This window comes from Eurypyga helias, unplaced genomic scaffold, assembly GCF_000690775.1.
Source record: "Eurypyga helias isolate BGI_N326 unplaced genomic scaffold, ASM69077v1 scaffold41173, whole genome shotgun sequence".
NCBI classification, from domain to species: Eukaryota; Metazoa; Chordata; class Aves; order Eurypygiformes; family Eurypygidae; genus Eurypyga; species Eurypyga helias.
Window position 1 is genome coordinate 12475 of NW_010240064.1, and position 11112 is coordinate 23586.

General features: G+C 42.6%; 1 pseudogene; it reads left to right on the forward strand.

Moving 5' to 3' along the window:
• The window catches only part of LOC104507153, a 38055-nt pseudogene that overhangs the window by 8475 nt on the left and 18468 nt on the right, over nt 1-11112 (forward strand).

The window sequence follows — 11112 nt, forward strand, 5'->3', positions numbered from 1 at the left end:
GAAATGTCACCTTACTCCCTGCTCACTGTAAGAATCATAAAGTTGAGAGATGCTCATCAGGCAGATTTTTGTAAGTACCAGATATTCTTACTGAGACTATACAGTTCTAAAATTACTGGATCAGCCCCTGTTTCTGCTAGCAACTACAGAAATGAAAAACACAGGAATTGTGCCAGCTAAGGAATCACCATCAAAGCCAATTTCTGCCACAAAGTATCTATTTACAGTTTCAGAGAGGTTTTTTGTTATTTGGGGTTGCTTTTCCCTAGCAAGTTCCCAGTTTTAGTACCCACGTGTTTATATTCCATGTCTCTAACACACAGACTACAGGGCTGAAATCTTTACACATCAGTCACTCAATTATCTGCTCTGAAGAGCCCTGCCACATCCTAGGAGTTCAGTGAAGTGTATAGTGTACATGTCCTGAGCGGTCACATTCTTACGGACGTTTCTGACTCTTGTCCTCCACTGAAAGATGTATAACAGAAATCTTTTGGGGACTATGGTGCATGGTACATTACATCTCACATGGAAAGTGTTCTGAAAATGTGTGGTATTTGGTCAGCCCTTACCTGGTGCTTCACTTCCACAGAGGTTTTTCTCTGGAGAATTTTTCTCCTGCCATTCCTACATGTGCCTCATGGACTTGGCAGGTCAGTAATAAGTACAGTTTTGCATATACCTTTTTTATACTGTTCCTTACATTTTGCTGTGCATCTTCTTTCCTTCTGGGGAGATGGTGCTGAAGTTCACCATCGCCACAGCCTCGCTACTGCCCAACATCTTACATAACATGTTACCTTACTTCTCTGTCTCCCCACTTTTTAATAATTTTAGTACAGCTAGAGGATCCATCAAAGTTAAGTCATTTACAATGCCTGATAGCAGAGCTCAGGAGTCCTTTAGCTAGGGTACTCCAAGAAATTGTGGTTTCCGTGCAGTTACCAAAGTTGTCAGAGGAAATGACTGTTCATCATGTATCAAGGACTCTCAGATTGTGAGGATACGCTCCCTGAAGCTAGAAAGTCAGACAATATCTATGACAGGCACAACTTTTCCAAAGAAATAAGATGAGACAACCCATGCTGCCCATGAACCAGCAGCTCTGCCCCAGATTGCTTTGGCCTGGAAACCCTAACATGTTTTGCTTCAGAAGACTGCTTTGGACTAGACTCCTCACTAGCAGATGCGCAGCTCTAAAGGTCCATCTTTCCATGAGGCAGCAAGTCATCAGATAGACTGAGGAAGGCTAAGGACATGGCAGGATACCTTCTTGTTTTCTTGAGTGAGCACTACTTGACTTCCACTGGATGATTCAGAGATAGCAACATCTTCATCCCAAAAGCTACCATTTGTTTTTATCTTCATCTTCTGGTGGAACAATATTCTACAAAGAAAATTTCTCACCACCTCTTTGTATTCCACTCACTTTGGTGTTTCAAGAATACGGATGTCACCACTGTTTGATTTTTTCCAACCAAGTGAAGTGTTCAGTTCACATGTGCTGTAATACTGGGTTGCAGAGAATAGAAGAAATATCAAAAAAAGTCAAATAAATTCCTATTCTTTTTCAGAGCTATGAAACACTGCACATACGTGCAAGACCTCATCTTCACTCCTTTGAAGTGCTGATTTAATTTCTTTTGGTATCACCTTTGATCTAGAATGGAAATTGAATGACAAGATAAGACCCATGATTCACCAGCTTATGCAAAGGGATTGCACAAAGTAAAATGATGATGCGTTTTCAGAAAACAATTTTACTGTTATGACCTTGTCCTCCATCCTGAGGACAGCAGGATTTCAGAATTCATCTTGTATAATGAGATACAGACATTTAGAAAATTCCCATTATCACCAAAATGTACAACTCTGGAGTAGGGATCAAGATGTGTGGGCTCAGTTTTTAGCTCTACGAACAGACTTGTATAAGTTTAGGCAAGTCATCTATTGTGTCTCTGCCTTTTCTATAAAACATGGATAACAATATTTTCTCACACACACTTTCTCTCTTGTCTATTCAGATGATGTTCCCACTTTGAAAGGGGTTGTCTCTTATTATGTGTAGAGGGATCCTAATTTAAGCTGCTAGGTGTCATAGAAACAGTGAGAAGTATCTTCAGATTCTTTTGTTTATTACCAGTAAACAAGATTTGGGGACCAGCAGGTGAAGAAAAAGATGTCTTTCTCTCATTTCTGTCAGTAATTCCCCAGGAATTCCATATAGTAGTTCCCCAGAATACTATAATGGAACACTGTAGAGCAGCATCCTGTTGAACAGGGAAGATAAACAAATATTAAATTGCTGTTTATTGACAGAGCAACAACCTGTCTATGGTCTCACAGAAGCTGGAGTCCCTCAGGAAAATTGTGTGATACCATGTGATTTAGATACTTTAGTACAGTGCAGAAAGTTATCCTACAATTTTTGAACTTATGCTTGGTTTTGCACTGATGCTGATGTCCTTTTAGCTTAATGTTTTGTTTTTAACATTTGAAAGTATTTGAAATATGAGAAAACTAGATAGCTACACATGTTAATGTGTGCTGATGAGAATGAGAAAATTATGTTTAACTAGCCTTGTCTCAGCAATGTGATCTTTTCCCCTGGAAAACTGATTACAAGCAGCTGATAAGGGTGCTATCTGTGACATATCAGTGGAAGGCTGACCACTTTTGTGATAACATATTTCAGATTGCCCTAGATTTTATTCTTATGAGTATCAAATCCAGGAATAAGCCACCTTTCCAACCAAGTGCAGCACCTTCTGTGACTTGCTTTTTCTACCTGCACGCTGGCACCCCATCTTTCTAGGCACGTAACGTTATCTGCTTGACAGAGTTTCTGCTCACCTCCACTTGGCTAAAACATGCTCCATTTCCTGAGTTTTCTGTTTGTTGCAAGTGTGACCACACCAAGTCCTTTGGGCATTAGAGTTTATATATTTTTCCTTGACTAACCTGTCAAATCCTAGCTTCAGTGAATGCCACTTTCTGTATACTTCCACTGACATCCCTCACTATCGTGTGCACTCAACATGATCCTGGGTGTTTTTTAACCATGCACGTCAAGATCCACGGGATGTGTGTTTCACAAGGCTGGGATAAGTCCCATCTTATCCTGAAATCTGCAGATATGCCTTTGCCTCTAGACACATGCTGGTGGAGCTTGGCAATGATTGCATCTGTTTTCACACAAAGGAAAAAAATTAAAACACAAAGAAAGCATCCTATTTCTCCTTAATGGATCAATTAGCCCTTTTCATATACCTACAGTCACTCCACTGCTGCTTTGAGCTACTCTACACTTAGGTAATATTCGACTCTGACACTTGCTTTGTACTTTGTACAACTGGTTTCTGTCTCATCGTGCAAATGCTCTTGACAGACCTGAGCTAAGTAGTTTTTGCTGTATTCCTAGCAGACCTTTGTGCCAATTTCTAATGATGAGTCAGGCTCGAGCACAGACTTCTGGTCCTCCCTGATCTCACTTGGACACTAGAGAGGTGGGTGCCTAGATAAGATGATTTACACTGATCCCACTGCCCTGCAGATGCTGGTGTCGTCACCAGGCTCCAATGCTCATAATGCAGTTAGGCTGGGGAGGTGGTGAACATGTTAGAAAGGAAGCCATTCCCATGTATTTTATACGAGTCCTACAGCCTGGTACCTGCTTTGCAGTGGTATTCTCCTCCTCAGTCCGAGACTGCAGACAGCCTTAGGTAAAAGGCTCATTGGTGTGTTCATTTGCTCCTCCTCAGCTGGAAGTTAGTGCCAAAGGTTTTTACAAAAGCTCATGTTCCCTAAAGGTGTTAATGGCATCACTTCTTCTAAAGAATTCCCCATGTGTAGGAAGAATATCTGGCCAGTATGAGGTGGCAGGGGAAACAACGTATTAGCTCCTTTCCTTGCTGCTAACACCCCTTCCAGTGACTAGGTTTCCCAAAAGCATGAGAAAGGAGCCAGGCAGCAATGGGAGAAGAGGACCATGGTGGCACAGGTTCTCCAACACTTTCCAACTGCTCTCCTTAAACAAATGAGTTATTGGGTGGCCACACAGAGCTGCCTGAAGCTGCCAGCCTGGCCCATCTTCACCATCATTAGTTTTTACTTGCTGTTTTATGGCAGCCCCTAAAGCCCACTGCTGGAGCTGACCCCCTTACCCCACTCCCGCAGACAAACAATCAGTGAGGGAATCTGCATCCTTTGGCATGCCGGAAGCCCAAGCACCAGGGAGAGGAACGGCACTGAGGCACTGCGTGTGAAAGCAGACATTTCCCAGATCCTCAGACAACACCAGTGACGCAGACCTGTGGGGATGTGGTACATCTAAATCGTTGCTGTCACTTAGTACAGCATGAAAGACCAAAACCCTCTCGGGCTCCACTGAACCTCGCCTAACCCTGAAGAGCTGAGTAAAGAGGTCTCTGTGACAGGCTGCTCTCTGACACCGTGCCAGCCTGCGTGGGTACCAGCTGATACCACATACCAAGAGCTGACCTTTGCTGCTGGAGAGCAGGTTTGGGCTCATTGAGGCAGGCATGAAGAGCGGGGTGTCAGGTCTGGCTTGACATACTCAGCCTGGCTGGTGCTGAGTGTTTGCAATGCTCTGCCTGGACTGCAGAGGTGAATTTGGGCTGGGTGTCCCAGTGAGAAACTACTTGGAGTGAGTTTCAGGCTGACAGGTGCTTTCCTCCCAGAGACAGTGACTTCTCTGATAGGTGTTATCCTGCCTGTTCAGGAGGCTGTGGGTAGAATCATAGAATCACAGAATGGTTTGGGTGGGAAGGGACCTTAAAGCCGATCTAGTTCCAACCCCCCTGCCATGGGCAGGGACACCTTCCACTAGACCAGGGTGCTCAAAGCCTCATCCAGCCTGGCCTTGAAGACATCCAGGGATGGGGCATCCACAGCTTCTCTGGGCAACCTGTTCCAGTGCCTCACCACCCTCTCTGTGAAGAATTTCTTCCTGACATCTAATCTAAACCTCCCTGTTTTCAATTTGTACCCATTACCCCTTGTCCTATCACTACAGGCTCTTGTAAAAAGTCCTCTCGAGTACCCTTGTAGGCCCCCTTCAGATACTGGAAAGCTGAGGGGGATCCCTCTATGGGGGATCCCACTTTCTATGGGGGATCCCTCCATGACATAGCTGTCAGAACTGAGGTAGGCCAAGGTGAAATCTTGGTGGGGGGAGGAGAGGATGATGTTGAAATGTGACTGTATTTATCAGGTATATTTTCTCACTATAGAAATCAGGTGCGTGTAGAGGCTGTCTCAGCTGTGGAAAGAAACCTGCTGGTCTTAGCTGGGACGCCAAAGCAACCACACTGCTCCCCTTTTCCCTTCTTTGTGTTTTCAGACCTTCCTTTCACTTTTCGTCTTTGGATGAAGAGAGACCTTGCTTATTTGTTAAACAGGAGCTCAGAGCCTTTCTCTTTTCCCAGTTCAGGAAATTATTTTGTAGAAGCTCTTATTTTATCCATTCAGAAGAAATGAGTCACTTCTGGGGTGGTATGTTTGGTGCCTTTGCAAATCAGAGTGGTTCCTCAAAGACCTCAGTAGTTATTCTTGATATAGAAAATAAATGCAAGCCAATTAGGGAGAATACACCTAGTGCAGGTGATACACATAGCCCTGCCCCAAGAGCACAAGTGCTGCTGGTGGCGCAGGAGGTAGAGGCGACCCAGGGTACGAAAGCTTATCTCTCTGACTGCAGCAGTTACTGCACCCACTGAGTCTGTGCTCCAGAGAGCACACAGGGGTCCTGTCCATTTCTGGTAAAGGACATAACTGATTAAGCACAGTAGATCTATGAGCCTTTGTTATTTCCACAAGGAAGCTATGGAGAGCATTACTATGCTTTCACATGAGTGTTGCATCTGAATAAGTGTAGCGGACAGAGTTCAGGTCAAATCAGCTCTCGGGCAGACAGCAGTTGGAGGTAACTTCTTAGTATTGTTTGCATCATGCTATGCTGGTGAGGGAAAATGTCCCCAGAGACCGTGTCAGATGATTGAGAAATGGGAGTGGCCCTCCTCCACCTTTTAGGTGAACTGTGGTAAACTAGGATTCAAGGGGAACCTGTCTGTGCAGGCAAGAGAGGAATTCACCAGCAGAAAATTATTTCTTATTTTTGCATTATGAAACACAGTAACAGGACAGATGGGATTTTATAGTTTACATTCATTGTTCTTATGAGAATGGTTTTTTTTCTTATATGCTTTGGCTTTCAGTGCTGGATTTTTCTTCTTACTTAAACCACAACACTTGTGATGGAGATGAATGATTTTAGCACAAGATAGTTCATTTCAGGAACATGTCATAGGGCTGTACTCTCACAGAGCAGCAAACAGCTGTCTGCAGTTCTAAACTTCTAGGTTCAGTCCTGAATGTTTATCCTATCTTTATCTTGAAGACAGAGATGAGAAACAGTCCCACCAACACACAAATGTAATTGAATCAGAAGAAGTTAAAAACTGGGAAAGGATATCAGAGTCAGTTAGTGCTGACTTCCAAAGAGACTGTGAATTCAGATGTCTTGGCATCCCCACAGGGTGATGTTATGTCATCAGGGAATAAAGTTGCAACATATGCACTGAAGTAAGGGCCTGGCATGGCATGAAATTGCTAATGATGCCCAGTAATTGCATTAAAACTAGAGCATGAAGAAAATGCAAATGTGTTTTCTTTTGTATTAGCTCTCATGTAGCAATGGAGGATTTTCACACTCTCTTTTGTACATTTTTTTTCAGGGATAAGAGAAAGAAAAAAAAAAAAAAAGCTGTTTAGTCATTTCAAGAGCTCCCATGTAATGAGGGTATCATAATCTTCAGCTGACATCCCACTACCCTGTTACTTTCATTTTCCCACTGTTTGCCACACAGCTTAGCCTGGCTTCAAGTGAACTGTCACTTCTACAGAAGTATAGAAGCTCAGAGTCACAGCATGGGAAATAGCTAGCTGATACTGTCTGTACAATTCAAAGAAAATATAGAAAATCACAATAATTTTATGAGAAACAATATCATCTCTCCGTCAATAGGGACTGTAGATGAATTGTGGCAAAACCACATATGACATGGTTCTCTTTCTCCAGAGGAAGAGGTCGTGATTTGTCCTAGTGGTTTCATCTCACCTCATCTTCAAGGTCAAATCTGTACTTAGTAGTTACTGACAAATATATGTACTTTGTGATCAGCTAGCCCTGATATTGCAGAATCACACAGAGTGGCTGAGATGTGAAGGCTAGCCTAGACCCCTGCTCAAGGCAGTATCAGCATCAGCTACTACAAGTTGTTTAGAGCTGTGTCCAGCTGGGTTTTGAACATTTCCAAGGGTGGAGACTTCAAAACCCCTCTGGGCAACCTGTGCTGGTGTTCGTACACCCTCGTGGTTTTAAAAAAAAAAAAAAAATTTTTTTCCTTGTGTTTAAATGGAATTTCATGTATTTTGGTTTGTGTCCATTGCCTCTTACCTTTTGCTGGGCAGCACTCAGAAGAGTCTGACTTCTTAATTCCCCTCTCCTCCCTCTGCCCAATCTGGTATTAATGTACATTGATAACACCCAGTACTTCCTTCTCTCTCTTGTGCTGGGGAGCCCAGAAGTGGACTCAGCACGCCAGATGTGGTCTTTCCAGTGCTGAGTAGAGGGAAAGGTTCACCCTTCTCCCTGCTGTCAACACCCCTGATGTAGCCCAGTTTGCCACAAGACCACATTGCTGCTCATATTCAACTTGGTGTCCCACAGGACCCATAGGTCCCTGTCTGCAGAGCTGCTTTCCAGCCGGTCAGCCCCTACACTGTCGTGGTGCATGGGGCTATTCCTTCTCATGTGAAGGACTTCCCATTTTCCTTGCTGAACTTCACAGTCCTCCAGCCTGCCCAGGACACTCTGAATGTCAGCACAGACATCTGGTGTATCAACCACTCCTCCAGTTCTGTATCACCTGAAAACTTGCTGTAGGTGCACTCCATCCCATCACCCACATTGTTAATGAAGGTGTTAATAGTATTGGCCCTAGCATCAGCCCCTGAGGTACATCATTAGTGACAGGCCTTCAGCTGGACTTTGCACTGCTGATCACAGTCCTTTAAACCTGGCAGTTCAGACAGTTTTTAATACACCTCACTGTCCATCTATCTTGACTGTACTTCACCAGCTGGACAAAGAATTGTCAATAGTTTATTTTAAGTGAATATCTATGAAAGCCACACTCTCATGGAAAAATAATCTTAGCAAGTAGGCTCATGAAAATGTTTTGTCAGAGAAAACACTCCAGCAAATCAGTAAATTCCAGAATAAACAGCAACAAAAGAGATTTATAAGTGCTGCAGCTGTTCATTCATGCTTGGCTTGGACTTTCAGCACAGTCAGCCTTTATGGTGAGTCTTGTTTTGTACACTGCGTGGTTGAGAGCTGGAATTTAAAAAGAGATAGAGTACCTCAGATTTCATTAAGATGAAGGAAAAAAAAAATAAAAGGAATTAGCCTTTGCAGTTACAGCAAAAATACAGGAACATGTCCTCCTTATGGTGGCCGGAAACCAAGAAGGAGAGAAATTACATCCCAGGTGAGTTTAACATTTCTGAAGTACTTCACATCTCAGCTACTTTGGCGTTTTTGGGGATGCTGGTCTCATGTTTTTTGCAACACTTGAGATCAGCATTGATAAGTGCATTAATGAGGGAAGGTACAGCCTAGGCCGCCTGAAGCCACGTGTGGCTCTTGGCTTTTGTACTGGCTTCCTATGTGCTCTTGAGAAACTGTAGATCAGATCCAGCGATACCACTAACCAGGATGAGTATATCACAACTCGGCAGGCCATCAGACAGCACAGTGAGGGGAGATGTTTCAGTTATCAGGCAGACTTGTAATCACAGACCTCCTGCATGTTGTAAATCGAATCTTACACTAGTAATTGCTAAAGTCAATATATTATCCTGTCACTTTGATTATGTAAAAACCTGTGATGCTGAAATGTTGCCTGTGGAATCAAAGGCAGAAAGGCAACCTACATGCTTTTTGAAGAACATGTCTGGCAGTATCAGGGAATTCCTTCAGATTCAGCATGAAGAGTTCCCTAGGAATCTACCTGCCTGACATTCATCAACCTCCAGGGATGTCCCGGTCACAGGGCTGCTGTGTTCCAAGCAACACCTTATATTTATGGAAAAAATATCCCAAAGCAATATATCTGATATCCTGAGAAAAGACATCAGGACAAACTCTCTTTTAACCTTGAGGAACTGAATCAAGACTTGGGCCATGTTCACAGACAGAAGGTGTTTCTGTCTGCTCATGAGGTAGTTATTTCTATCAATTACTGTGGGACCAGGCTACTCCTCTTCTCCTCTTTTCTCACCAAAGCCTGTGTTTACAACATAGGATGGATCAGCCCTTCCAATAGCTTCTGGAAAAGTTCCCATCCAAGATCTGAGAATCTCTTTGGTGTTTGCTTGGTTCATGATCTATGAGTGCTGATCCCTTGTAGTAAGTGCAGTCTCATTCCCTTCATCCACAAGATCCAAATCCTTTCTGCTACTTCATTTTTCCTGGGAAGAGATGTGGAGTACAAAATATTGTTCATGCTTTTCTTTACACATAAGCATAGCATGTCAAAATGTTACACAAGCACAAAATCATGACAAACAGTACAAAGCAAAGTATATAAATCTAGGAAAAGCTGGTATTAAGCTTGGTCCTGTTAGGTATGTAAACCCATACAGCCTCCCCAGCTTCTCCAGTTGATTCATTCATTGGGACTGGTACAGTTTCTCCTCCTGCCAAATTTCCAGAGTGCTGAAACAATGTTGATAAGGGGCAATATAAGACTCTTGGCTATTCATATTGTTCTCTCCACTGGCTAGGGCTGTATTTTTTTTTCAATGTATTGGATTGTACACAGTCATTTGAGTACTCTGCATATTAAAACAGTGTTGCAATGAACAACAAATTCATTTTATCCAGTTGTATGATCATCTTCCTGGTTTGGCTGGTGTATGTGAAAAACTGGCTATTCCCCATCTGTGTTCAAGCTACAGAGCACTTCAATGACTCTGTTATTTGTGTTGCGGTTCCACTGCCAGATATTTTGTGCATATGTTTTCATAGTAAGCCAATCTGATTGCTACGTGAGCCTCTGGCTGCCAACCGCTTCAGATGAAAAAGTCCACACCAAAACCATCAAAAACTGCAGAAATCCTGTGTGGAATGAAACTTTCTACTTCCGGATACAGAGACGAGTCAAGGTACAAAACCGAAAAACACTTCTTTTAATCTCATCTCTATGCAGATTCTTTTGGTTTAGCCCAAAAGAGGATATCATGTCTTCTAATATCTTTCTGAATTTACTTAAAATCTCCCTAGCAAGCTGGAAAGAAAAAAAATGGCTATTGCTGGAATCCACTTCTCTCCTAACAGACAATTATAATTTATATTTCAATAATGTGAGCCTGATCTCCTTGCAGAAGGCTGATGGGACCAATGACTGAGTGACAACACAGAGAAACTATAAAGCAGGACTATAACAGAAAAACACCTTTCCCTGAGAGGACTTGAAATAATGGTGTATCAATTCCAGGAAGCTGCTAAATTCTAGCATGATTAAGATATATTCAATTTTGTACCGCTATTTACACTACACCCAAATACCTATGAACAGGTGGCCAAAAGTGGAAAGCCCAGGGACATGGAAAGGTGGTTATTGATACAAAGTAACCTCTATTTCTCCTGTTGATAACAGGCGATATAGGACTTGAGCTATCCACATCACTTTCTAAAAGATGACATTTTTGGTGACAGCTATTTGCAAGAATAAAAGATGACCCAAGAGAAATCTCAGTACAGCCTTAATTGACAGGACTAAAAGAGGTTTCTTATAAAAAGGATTGCACTCATTTTCTTATGCTGCCTTGTTTGTCATCAATACTTTTCTGCACCTGGAATTGCTGCTGAATGTTGTATTTCTTGTGTACTTGCAAATGAATTGGATATTTTCATTTCTTTTACTAGAATATTCTGGAAATTACTGTTTCTGATGATGACATCATCCATGATGATGACCGTGCAATTGTGCTTTTTGATGTAGCCAAAATCGCCCTTGGGGAAAG